Source organism: Babylonia areolata, chromosome 35 (genome assembly GCF_041734735.1).
Source record: "Babylonia areolata isolate BAREFJ2019XMU chromosome 35, ASM4173473v1, whole genome shotgun sequence".
In the NCBI taxonomy this organism is placed as follows: Eukaryota; Metazoa; Mollusca; class Gastropoda; order Neogastropoda; family Buccinidae; genus Babylonia; species Babylonia areolata.
The window spans coordinates 14,160,257-14,173,257 of NC_134910.1; the positions used below are offsets into that span (position 1 = coordinate 14,160,257).

General features: G+C 41.8%; 1 long non-coding RNA gene across 1 annotated transcript; it reads right to left on the reverse strand.

Moving 5' to 3' along the window:
- Positions 1 to 3,072: 3,072 nt before the first annotated feature.
- Positions 3,073 to 12,713, reverse strand: LOC143278102 (uncharacterized). The gene is made up of 5 exons (XR_013053830.1): positions 12,252 to 12,713; positions 9,370 to 9,614; positions 6,896 to 7,037; positions 6,053 to 6,454; positions 3,073 to 5,020 (listed from the first exon to the last, which is right to left on the reverse strand). It is a non-coding gene; the product is annotated as an uncharacterized LOC143278102 (long non-coding RNA).
- Positions 12,714 to 13,001: the final 288 nt, after the last annotated feature.

A 13,001-nucleotide genomic window follows, 5' to 3' on the forward strand; every position in this document is an offset into this window, starting at 1 on the left:
ACACACACACAACACACACACAACTTTGATCTTGATCTATATGTGTGTTTGGGGGAAAAAAAAGTGAAATACCGGGAACGTGGGCTGCTGTAGTTGGAGAGGTCCGTTTCAAGCATGCAATTTTCTATTCTACGAACACTCATTTCTGACAAAAAGCAGAACATATTTGGATCATATAAAAAAAAAATATGTAAACAGGTTCACTGGTAACACTAAATAAGAGATCGCTTATTCACCCACGAGGTCAGTCAGTGGATGAGGTGTTTGAAGTTAAACATCGAGGATTTTACTGACCTGAGTAAGAAAGATGCTACGCCAAACTAACTGCCGAAGCTACACCTTGTCTCCAAAGCCCACAACACTAGCAAACTATTTCTACCGTCTGATGAGAAAACTGTTCCATTTCATTTTACATGGGTTACTTTGTGACGTCAGTCAGCCATGGCACAGCCACTTGCATGTTTATTACACCAACCTGCCGCCCCTTCGCGTCAACTGAATGGACTATACTGCAACCACATCCCACCATACCTCATCCCACAATACCTCATCCCACAATACCACATCCCACACAATACCTCATCCCACAATACCACATCCCACACAATACCTCATCCCACAATACCTCATCACACACAATACCACATCCCACAATACCGCATCACACAGTACCACATCCCACACAATACCTCATCCCACACAATACCACATCCCACACAATACCACATCCCACCATGCATCATTCCACACAATACCTCATCACACAATACCTCATCCCACACAATACCTCATCACACAGTACCACATCCCACACAATACCTCATCCCACACAATACCACATCCCACACAAGACCTCATCCCACACAATACCACATCCCACACAATACCTCATCCCACACAATACCACATCCCACAATACCTCATCCCACACAATACCTCATCCCACAATACCACATCCCACACAATACCTCATCCCACATAATTCCTCATCCCACACACACACACACTTTCATCTAGATCTATATGTGAGTTTGGAAAAAAAAAACACCAAAAAAAACCAAGAGAGTCAAGGCCTTCAAGACTTGTTTGTGATATATGCACATAATCCAACAAAGGAATTCAGAAAAATAACCGGAAAAAAAAAGAAATGGACAATCTGGCAAACACACACACAACTTTGATCTTGATCTATATGTGTGTTTGGGGGAAAAAAAAGTGAAATACCGGGAACGTGGGCTGCTGTAGTTGGAGAGGTCCGTTTCAAGCATGCAATTTTCTATTCTACGAACACTCATTTCTGACAAAAAGCAGAACATATTTGGATCATATAAAAAAAATATGTTAACAGGTTCACTGGTAACATTAAATAAGAGATCGCTTATTCACCCACAAGGTCAATCAGTGGATGAGGTGTTTGAAGTTAAACATCGAGGATTCTACTGACCTGAGTAAGAAAGATGCTACGCCAAACTAACTGCCGAAGCTACACCTTGTCTCCAAAGCCCACAACACTAGCAAACTATTTCTACCGTCTGATGAGAAAACTGTTCCATTTCATTTTACATGGGTTACTTTGTGACGTCAGTCAGCCATGGCACAGCCACTTGCATGTTTATTACACCAACCTGCCGCCCCTTCGTGTCAACTGAATGGACTGTACTGCAACAGCTATTTTTAGACAGACAGTGAGCAGCCAAAACAACATTCGGTTCCTCGAAATATCGCTGTATTCTAGGAGATGCTGAGCATATATATTTATACTTGGCCTCCGAACGATATGGAAAATAGACACATTAAAGACTATGTCACTGTTAAAAAACTTAATACATCTTTCAAAGCATGGTGTTGCGTGTTTTGCAGACTTCCACGCTTAGACTACTTTTTACAGACGCACAGTTCTTCGCAAAGATCAGAGTCGTCTTCTTTCATGCAAGCGGGAATGCTATGTGATGAATTGTGTATGGAAAATCGGTTTTGCCGTTTTTATGCTTGTTGGGAACATTTATGCAGTAAGTTATTTTAGGCCTGTACGCAGATCTCTCTGACTAAAAACTCAGCTGCCTACTTCGCCTCTTGTCAATTACCTAAATGTTTTCGCGAATCATTTAGTGAATGCGCCACACTGCATTCCAAGATGTCCGCCTCCGTGGATTCGTGTGGGGTCTGTCGAGTACAATTTCTGTTGTGTTTATTTTAGTTAGCGTAGTAACATCCGTAAAATATTCGTATGCAGGAAACACGTCGATATTGCAGTTAGCATCATTCTCAAATTTAAATAGTGTAAGACCTTCCCACTGAGTATAAAACACATGTTTTAATTTTGTAAAGTTTTAGATGAGTGAGATCTGCTGTGAGAAAATTGTCTCCCTTACTAATAATTAGTTTTCAGCCCATAAATATAACTTCCCATTAACAGGCACATTGAGAGATATGTGTGTTTATGCAACTTACACACTGAGCAAAAAAAAGTTCCATTATCAGCAACAAAAACATCAATTAACTGATGTCGCTTGATGTGTCAGTATTTCGCATAAAAATGGTAAGTTTTATGTAAAAAAAAAGAAAAAGAAAAAAAATGTAAGAGTTATTTTTTGGTGAAAATATTTCAATCTATTTTGTGCCCTTCCCAAGGTGCAATACCATTATGATTAGAATGTATGGAAAGAACTGATCATTTCCTATTTTTTTGCCAAGTATTTCCAGAGAAAATGACAATGTTAAAGTTTATCATGGACACACAGACATACATACATACAGACACACAGACAACCAAACACCGGGTCGTTGCATAGACTCACATTGTTTACACAAGTGAGTCAAAAACACCTTCACATACAGAGAAGAAAGAAAGAGACAGACATAGAAAGAGACAGAAATTATCATTATTACTCTTGACACAAACTGCAGTCACCTTTAATATTTGCATACCATGAAATTTAAATCATCGATTAAAATGAGACATTTCCGCCTTGATCATTGTAGCAATAAGTTTTTGCAGCTGAGTTTCTGTCTCTTTTCTGCGTTTTTCTTGCACTATGGTGTACGTATAAAGGAATGGGTTTAAAGCTGAGTTAAACGGCAGCACGAAAACAGCCAATGCTGTGTTGATCTCTCCTGGAACAGGGACATCTAGCTTTGCCAGGAGTCCACAGACACCAAGGGGGAACCAGCACAGAAAGTCTGACATGGCTACGACTAGAAGACGACGAGCAATGGTGGTCTCTTTAGATCTCGATTTATCTTTGATAGCGGCGTTTTCCTTACTGTTTGACCCATGAACTGACATGGTATTGGCCCTGACTGACCAGTAGATAAGAGCCTGTCCTGTAGCAATGCACAGAAATATGACCATGTTTAATACAATCATGATGCCAAAAGAATAATGACGACCAGGAAAGTCAGTTCTTGTGACAGGCAGTGGAATGCAGATGCCTGTCTGGCTGTAGAATTCCCAGTGTGACGTCACAGGGAGTAAAGGGATTGAGGCCAGGATCATCCCTAGTCCCCAGCTGACAGTGCAGGCCACGTGAGCTGATGTTGGTCCAAAACGAAGACGACTGAAAGGAAAGCGCATAACCAGAAAGCGATCCAGGGTGATGAGACAAATAAGAAACGATGATACTTCACAGGACATCAGAGAAATGAATCCAGAAATATTACATGCTGTGCTTCGTTTCCAGTAAGAGTCATTCCAGATGTAGGTACCAGCATATAAACGGTCTGCCAGCCCGATTATCAACAAATAAATTCCCATGAAAAAATCAGAAACAGACAGATGTATAACAAATACTGTATAACCAACTTTACTTTTTGAGGAGAAGGACCAGATACGATACACAATGCTGCACAGGTTTCCTAACAAAGCAGCCATTATGAAGATGACAACAGCAGCCCGGTAGATACCTGATTTCAGCAGATTGTCACAAGAGGAGATCTCATCTTCTGGCACGATGCATATTCCAACAAAACTGTCAGGTAGCACAGCAGGACAGCAAAGCTTGAAGTTGTCAGCATACAAATGTTGCAGCTTATTCATTTCTTTTAGAAAGTCAGGGCTGAAATCAGATACAGGGCAACCTTGTAAATCCATACTCCTTAGGTTCCGAAACAGTCCTTTTCCTTTGAGAGAGTTCAAGTTGCTTTTGGAGAAGTCAATAATTTCAACCTTTGGCATGATGTCTGAGAAGGCATGCAAGTTTGAAAAGTTATATAAAACACGGGAAAGATTCAGCAAAACAAGGGATTTTAATTTGTGGCGTGTATTGTAAGCAGAAATTCCAGATGACAGTGGATTTCCAGAGAGATCCAGTTCCTTGATGTTGTACAACTGTGAAAGGTGACTAAAACTGATATATTGTATAAAGTTATCACTGATATCTAATACATGAAGGATAGGCAGATATATGACACTCAAATTTCTCCAGCCGCATGCTCCAGCACCAAGATGTATCAGCATGGTGTGATTTGCAATGCTATCCAAAGTCAGTCCACTCCCCCTGCCTTCCAGATAACGCAACTCGGGGAAACTGTCTGACTGAAAAATGAGACGGTCAGTAAATGATGGTCCATGACAGACACACTGATCAGGACAAGAGTCAGTCAGTCCACACATCAGTTCATCGTCCTGCTGTGGACACTGAGGCCAACCGTCACAGAGATGGTCAACGTGCAGACATATTTGTCGGTACTTCCCTCGACATCGGTACAACCCTTCACATGTGAATTCGTCACACTCAGCTTCATCCTCATGCCCCGGACAGTCAATCATGCCATTGCACCTGGTGAAGACTGGCAGACAGTAACCATTCCCATGGCACTGGAAATGAGAGTCTGGGCATCGAGTTGTGTTCCCAGGAAGAGGGGTTAAAGAGAAACTCCCAGGTCTGTCAAAATTGACGACCGCTGGTGGGTATGTCTCATTGAAAAGTGGTTTGCCTGACTTGCTGGAATCACAGTACATTTCATCACGTTCCGTCCTGCAGTTGATTGAAACATCACACACCTGCGTGACACTGATGCACTGAAAACAAAACAATAGATACAAAGAGAAATGGCAACGGTAGAAGAATAAGCAGTATGAAGACTTTGGGGAAGTGAGTTGTTCTTCTTCTGCTTTTGAAATGCTGTGATTGACATTTTTGCTACTGAATATTTAAATATTTAGCTTTTCTCCCGTTCAGTACCCTTGATGCTGCAAGTGAAAAACTGTAGCCCCTTGACATAAGGATTGTTTATATCAGTAAAAGTGTCTGAAGCATCTCTGTCTCTCTCTCTTTCTATGTATGTCTCTGTATCTCCCTCCCTCCCTCCCACCTCGTCTCTTCTTGTCTGTATCTCTCATGAACACTGTTCTTTCTTCCCCTGTCTTTTTCTCAATCTGATTGGAAATCATGTGTGTATCCAAAGGTTTGTCACTGACACAACACAGCCTCTCAACAACAGCTGAGTCAGCCACACACATGAATATGACAAAGGTTTATCTAAAAAGCTGAATAACAACATGACATTTATAAAGCATATCAGCTTGATTTATCCCACAGTAAATGAAATATCACGCACTTTACGAATAACTACGAAATACTATTTTCGAATAAGAATCTCAACTGAAAATATATCTCAATAAATTCTTAAATGAATACCAAAACATTATATTCTTGCATGCAATAAAATACATGTAATCTAATTTCTCATGTACATTAACAAACATTAATTCCAAAATAAGAACTCCACTTAAAATTAGTCATTAGAATTTCGTAAACCTGTATTCAAAACATAATATTTACAAATATGCAAACATCCACTTTCATAAACTCCTAAGATCGTAGCAAGTAAAGCATCTAAAAGGTCACAAACATATTAAATCTTATATCAATACATGTGTTTATTGAAACATAAAATGAAGAAAACACTAAGAAGAAATACTGACATGTTCACATTCGTTGTCTACCCCTTTTCCTTCACACAAACCTGAGCAATCACACACACACACACACACACACACACACACACACACACACACACAAAGATCATAGCGAGAGAAACTGACAGAGACCTGTCCCTGGCCACAGTTAAAGGTGTTGTTTGCACAAGGCGGGAACTGACAAAATGATTCATCACTGTTATCACCACAATCTCGGCTCCAGTCACACACCAGACTGTAAGGCACGTATTCACCAGTCACCTCACATCTGAAGTAGGGAGTGATTCGCGTAGCATCAGCTTTGCACATGACGGTTTGTGAACTGTCTCTGCTGTCCAGTTTCTCTGTGCACAGGCTGTCAGCGTCACAGGCCAGTGCGACGTGTGTCACGTGCTTTGAGGGACAGGCCACGAGTGGCACAGGTGACGCTCTGATGTCAAGTTTGGTGTCAATTACAACTTTTTCACTGGGCTTTCTGCCCGATGGTGTTGGTACTCTGCACAGTAGACCTCTTGCGCTAACGTCTTCACCGATCTGCAGGAAAATACAGAGGTTAATGTGTCATCTCTCTCTCTCTCTCTCTCTCTCTCTCTCTCTCTCTCTCTCTCACACACACACACACACACAGACACAAACACACACACACCCAAGCACATATACAGACACAAACGCAGACACACAAGCACACACAGCCACAGACGCACACGCAAGTACACTCACACACCCACACACACACACAAACACGCACACACACATGCTCACAGACACAGACACACACACACACACACACTCTCTCTCTCTCTCTCACACAAACACACACACACACATTCACACGCATTTAACTCTACAGTTGACTCAACCTGAACCTCCAGCAATCCTTTCCTTCCTCACAATATTCTAATTGTTGCTTACTTGCTTGCTTTTAGCAAAAAACAAAAAAAAAGAAAAAGTTTCCTACATGAATGCATCCTCTACCATATCTTCTGCACAGTCTATTTCTCTTAGAAATGGGTCCTCATCGCTGTCCATAACAGCTCGACTGCAGGCCTCATAGAATGAAGGATGAAAACTGAAAGCTGTTGCACCTCCACCACCCCACTGCCAGGTGTTGATATACCTGTGAAGAAGATGAAACGGACATGGTATTAGTCACGAGGTTGACGACAACAACGACAGCAATGCTAGCGCAAACAATAAACATTGACGAAAACAATAACCATTATCACTGTCGTCATCATCATCATCACCATCATCATCATCGTTATCGCCGTTGGGGTCGTCGCCATCATCGTCGCCGTTGCCATAATCCCCGTCATTATCTACGTCGTCTTTGTCATTATCGTCATTTTCAACATCGTTATCGACGACATGATTGCAAAATATGGTGTGTCTTATAACAGTAGCAGTCACTGAAGTATTGGAATCCCAAGGTGGGAATTCAGAAATGTGGTCAAACAAACAATTGTACTTGGAAAAAATTGCAATGATTGACCATTGAATATCAGGCTGAAAAGTAAAAGAATGGCATGCATTTGCTTGTGCTTGTGTGATTTTAAACACACACACACACACACACACACACACACACACACACACACACACACACACACACACACACACACACAGTAGCTGAGTAATCTTACAACCCACTTTTTGATCAACTGTTGTTTTTTCAATGGTTTCATTGACTGCCTCAGATAGCCACCCCTTTACTTATTGCTACCCTGTGAAGTCCAAGCTACAAGGACAAAAAGCGTGACAGTGACTGGGTGGCACAATCTGAAAGTAAAGGAGGCATGGACAGCCCATTCTAGATACATAAAGAAGCTGAACAGCTTCCATCTGACAGACCGTGTGTACATCATGTAGAGAAGGGGGTCATCACACACTGAAGAGTCAACGCCAAGGCTCCGTGAAGGGCCTTATCCACGAACCTGATGACGATCTTAAGGCAGCGACATCTTGGATGTTGAGTCCATGTTCAGATAACACCCCCCAAAACCTCATCGACGGCTGACTGGAGACTGGGTTTACATCTTACGTGCGTACCTGTGTTACAAACAAGATCTGATCTCTACCGCCTGTTACATCATAAAGGTAGGAACCTCACGTTGCATGGTGTGAGCGCCAACAGGCACAATCCATTTTTTTTTTTTTTAACAGACAGTAACAAAGACGATACTCCTAAGTGCAAACTAGCGCAGCACATGAAAAAAACGGAGCATGCTGGTCTCGGAATATGTGTCTTTGTCTGAATTTCCAAGTTTCTGATTAGTCTGGTGTTGTGATGGTAGGGAAACTTTGGATAGTTTGGAACAATGTCTCTGCTGTGAACATCAGAGCTGACAGTGGATGGGATCGAATCTACGCTTTAACTCATTCAGTACGGCCAGTCCTCTCTTCTCCTCTACACAGACCCCTCGGATGTCCAGTGGGTGTCAGAATGACCCAAGCTTTAGCTTCCGTCGTCAGAATTGTGGTATTCTTTGTCAACATTCACCTCTTCAGTATAAGAGCCTTCTGCTTGCAGTATTTTGATGATGGTAATTGGGGTGAAACGCTGTTAACGTCGTCTCTTTCGCCGTTCGTATGGAGAGAGTTAAAACCTATACAACAACCATAGACATGTAACGTTCTTCACAGCATGAACCTATACAACAACCATAGACATGTGACTTTCTTCACAGCATGAACCTATACAACAACCATAGACATGTGACGTTCTTCACAGCATGAACCTATACAACAACCATAGACATGTGACTTTCTTCACAGCATGAACCTATACAACAACCATAGACATGTGACTTTCTTCACAGCATGAACCTATACAACAACCATAGACATGTGACTTTCTTCACAGCATGAACCTATACAACAACCATAGACATGTGACGTTCTTCACAGCATGAACCTATACAAAAACCATAGAGATATGACGTTATTCACAGCATGAACCTATACAACAACCATAGACATGTGACGTTCTTCACAGCATGAACCTATAGAACAACCATAGACATGTGACGTTCTTCACAGCATGAACCTATGCAACAACCATAGATATGTGACGTTCTCCACAGCATGAACCTATACAACAACCATAGAAATAATTATGACGTTCTTCACAGCATGAACCTATACAAAAGCCATAGACATGTGACGTTCTTCACAGCATGAACCTATACAACAACCATAGACATGTGACGTTCTTCACAGCATGAACCTATACAACAACCATAGACATGTGACGTTCTTCACAGCATGAACCTATACAACAACCATAGACATGTGACGTTCTTCACAGCATGAACCTATACAACAACCATAGACATGCAAAAGCAAAATGTCCCCAGTGATTGGTATGCACTACAATGAGTTAAGATAATATGACAGACATCTTGGGAGACAGGACAGTGAAAAACAGAGTACATTTTATCAACACTTACATGCTCTTTATGTAAATATCTTCTGAGGTCTTCATGGTTTGCCAGACTGTGTAAATATCAATCCAGACACGAAAAGGTTCAGCACCAGTTTTTACGAGTGTTGAATAGACGTTGTTCCATTGTCGCGCGGAATCAAACGTGGCCAGCACAGCTCCAAACTGCTTGCACTCATGTTTGGTTTCACCTACGTTTTTATCCAGAGCGGCATTATCCGTATAAATGAAACAACTTCCCTCAGCTGTAATCTGCAACAAACAAAAAAATATACAAGAAGATGGAGTGGCAAGTTGATATCATTGTGTTTATAGCATTCATGGTGTCAGTGGTGTTGTTTTAACTCTCTCCATACGAACGGCGAAAGAGACGACGTTAACAGCGTTTCACCACAATTACCATCATCAAAATATTTCAAGCGGAAGGCTCTTACACTGAAGACGTGAGTGTTGACAAAGAATACCACAATTCTGACGACGGAAGCTAAAGGTTGGGTCATTCAGACACCCACTGGACATCCGAGGGGTCTGTGTGGAGGAGAAGAGAGGACTGGCCGTACTGAGTGAGTTAATCTGAAGTGTAAGTAACTGACCCCAATACACACCCACAAAAACCATGTGCATTTGATCGAACACTAAACATGCAAACAAACAATGTCGATTTAAAAAAAAAAGTGTGACAGTATCAAGACGTTAGACATTTCTACATTAACTGTTTATCTATATAGAGTTGATTGAAAATAAACATTTTTTTTCGATAACAATAATTTTTTGAGTGTGCGGATGCTAGAGGGATGGAAACAGAGCTGGCCAATGTGTACCGCCTAACAAGCCAAGTTATCAGGCATTTATCATAGTATGGTGTGAATGCCGAGAAGTGTGTGGGTGTGAAATTCCAACTGCATTAGATTTTTTTCCAGACATAAAAACCTCCTGGAACAGATGCCATACTATGTGACGTCATGACAGACTGAACATCATAATGACAAGGGGCCGTATTCAAGAGACCATCATGCCTCCGGATAAATGTGCACCTGCGAGGCAAATCTGGACGAGGCAAGGCAAAGTGACCAAAGGTAAGCAGTATCCGGTATTCAGGAACAGTCGAGTCTACCCGCGGATCTCCAAACCCCAAGGCAAATTTGTCCTTTTCGAATAATCAACCGACGCCTGCAATACCACTGAGAAAAGAATGGGCTCCTCTCACCCACACAGTCCGGCTTCAGGAAAAACAGGAGCACCAAAGAACAGATCACTTTGCTATCACAAGACATCGAAGACGGCTTCCAACAGAAGATGAGGACTCTTGCTGTCTTTGTTGACCTCAGCAAAGCGTTTGATAGGGTTGGAAGGAAGGTCTTCTCTTCAAGCTGCTCCAGAAGAAAGTGTGTGGCAAGATGTTCTTCTGGATCCGAAGATACCTGTTCAGCTGGACAGCCCGGATCAAGCTAGAAGGCCAGACTAGTCATTCAGTGAAGATCAGGGAAGGGGTACCTCAGGGCGGAGTTATCTCGCCTACCCTATTCATCATCTTCATTGACGACATTGCCAACCAGCTGACCACCCACATCCCTCTGGCTCTGCACGCAGATGACCTTGCCATCTGGACCAAAGCAGAGCAAGTCACCACTGCCACCATCAGGATGCAAGAGGGTTTGAACCACATCTCACACTGGGCAAGAGAGTGGCTGGTCATCATCAACAGGACCAAGACAGAAGCCACCTGCTCCCTGATCTAGAAAATGTGAAAAGTGACCCCCAAAAGGTGAACCATTACGTGCAAAAGGTGAACAGTGATCCAGAACTGATGAAAAGTGACATATGAAAGGTGAACAATGGCCTACAAAAGGTGAACAATTACCCGTAAAGGTGACCAAGGATCTACAAAAAGTAAACATTAATCTTCGAAAGGTGAATGGTGACCTACATGACCCAGATGACTTCTTAAAGAGGAGTAATCTCATCTTGAACAATTAACCAAAGAAACGAAATGAGACCAAGGGAAACTGTGAGGGTATGTTTCAGGGCATATTCTCTTACAAAAAGGACATCACAATCGATGTAGTATTCGACAGAGCGCATCATAATCCCAACCCAAACTCTCAAGTGATGGTTCGATGTGTGTGCTTTGAACAATAGGTGAACATTCTGATGGCAAAGTGGAAACTTCATGGTTTAACATAAAGTTTGTGAAGATTTTTAAAGGAGTGTAGGAGGCTTATCGGAGAAAACTGATGCTGCATCTCAGACATGACGGTTAGAAAAAAACCTGTCACTGTCTTCAGCCACCTGTACTCTGTGCACAGTGATGACAAATCAGGAAACTGACCCGTCCAAATATAGCTGCGAGGTAGATTTTCACGGGGGTTTACAGAAAACGAACGAGACACCAGTGTCATTGTAACTGACACTTAACTTACATGTGGGTCGTGGTGCTTTGACGTGAGTTGTGTAGACACTGACGTGTCTGACTCATGTGATTTTCATGCCACAGCATGTGAACAACAATGTTGATATGTGATGGATGAAAATGTTAACATATGACTTTATTGAAAAAACAAAACAAAACAAAAACAAACAAACATAAAACAACAACATAAAAAACCCAACAAACAAACAAACAACAACAACAAAAAAACCCAAAAAAACCAACAACAACAAAACACCAGAAACGAACAAGCTTTCATCCCAACATTAGGATGTAAATGGGCTAGTCTGAAAATTGACCAATGACGAACTTATTAAAAAAAAAATCGAAGACATTAACACAGACAGATTGACAGATTTACATCAGGCAGACAAACATACAGACATAAAAAAACAAACATACACCCTGAGAAATACACGCACACATGATAAAGAAACAACAACAAACCCAGGCAGCATTACCTGTCCTACTCCACAATCTTCTGAATAGTAAGGACACCGAATTTCGTCTTCAGCATCCACACAATCAGCATGCCTGTTACAGGGGAAGTGCTGATACAGCTCAGGCCATTGTGGGTCGGAGCAGTTCCACTGATCATCAATCTCCTCAGGTCCGGCCCACTGGAAGGAGAACACAAATTGGAATCCAACAGCATGTTCATCGGACTCTGAGTACAATAATGACATGGGCATTGTTGTGTTCCAGTCTTCATCTGTGGTCCCGGAAGAAAACAAGGACGAAAACCAGCCCCTGGATTTAAACCAGTGTGGGAAAGTGACAGCCGAACTACCCAGCTCTTTGCCTTTCTTCTTCTCCTGTCCACATGGACCTTGAAAAATGACAGGCCAGTCGAAGTCAATGTAAGTTCCATTGTGACTTAAAAAGATCAACTGACCATCCGGTGGAGTTATGGTCACACAGCTTTTGAAGTATTGGTTGATGGGTCTTCGCACCTGTACGTAACCTTGACGAGAGAAAAACAAGAACAAGAGCAATAACAAAAATTTTCATTCCATAGGTCTGCGGTCCCTAGAAACCAAAAAGGAGCAATGCACTGCCTATCTGGGGAAACGAAAACATGAACAAGCCATGCATGCAAGAAAGTGAAATTTCCAAAACCTACAGATTTTCAGTTATTCTTCACAGCTGACAGAGGGCATTACTGTTCCTACATTGTCTGTGAAATTGTTTCGTATTTTCATTACATAAAA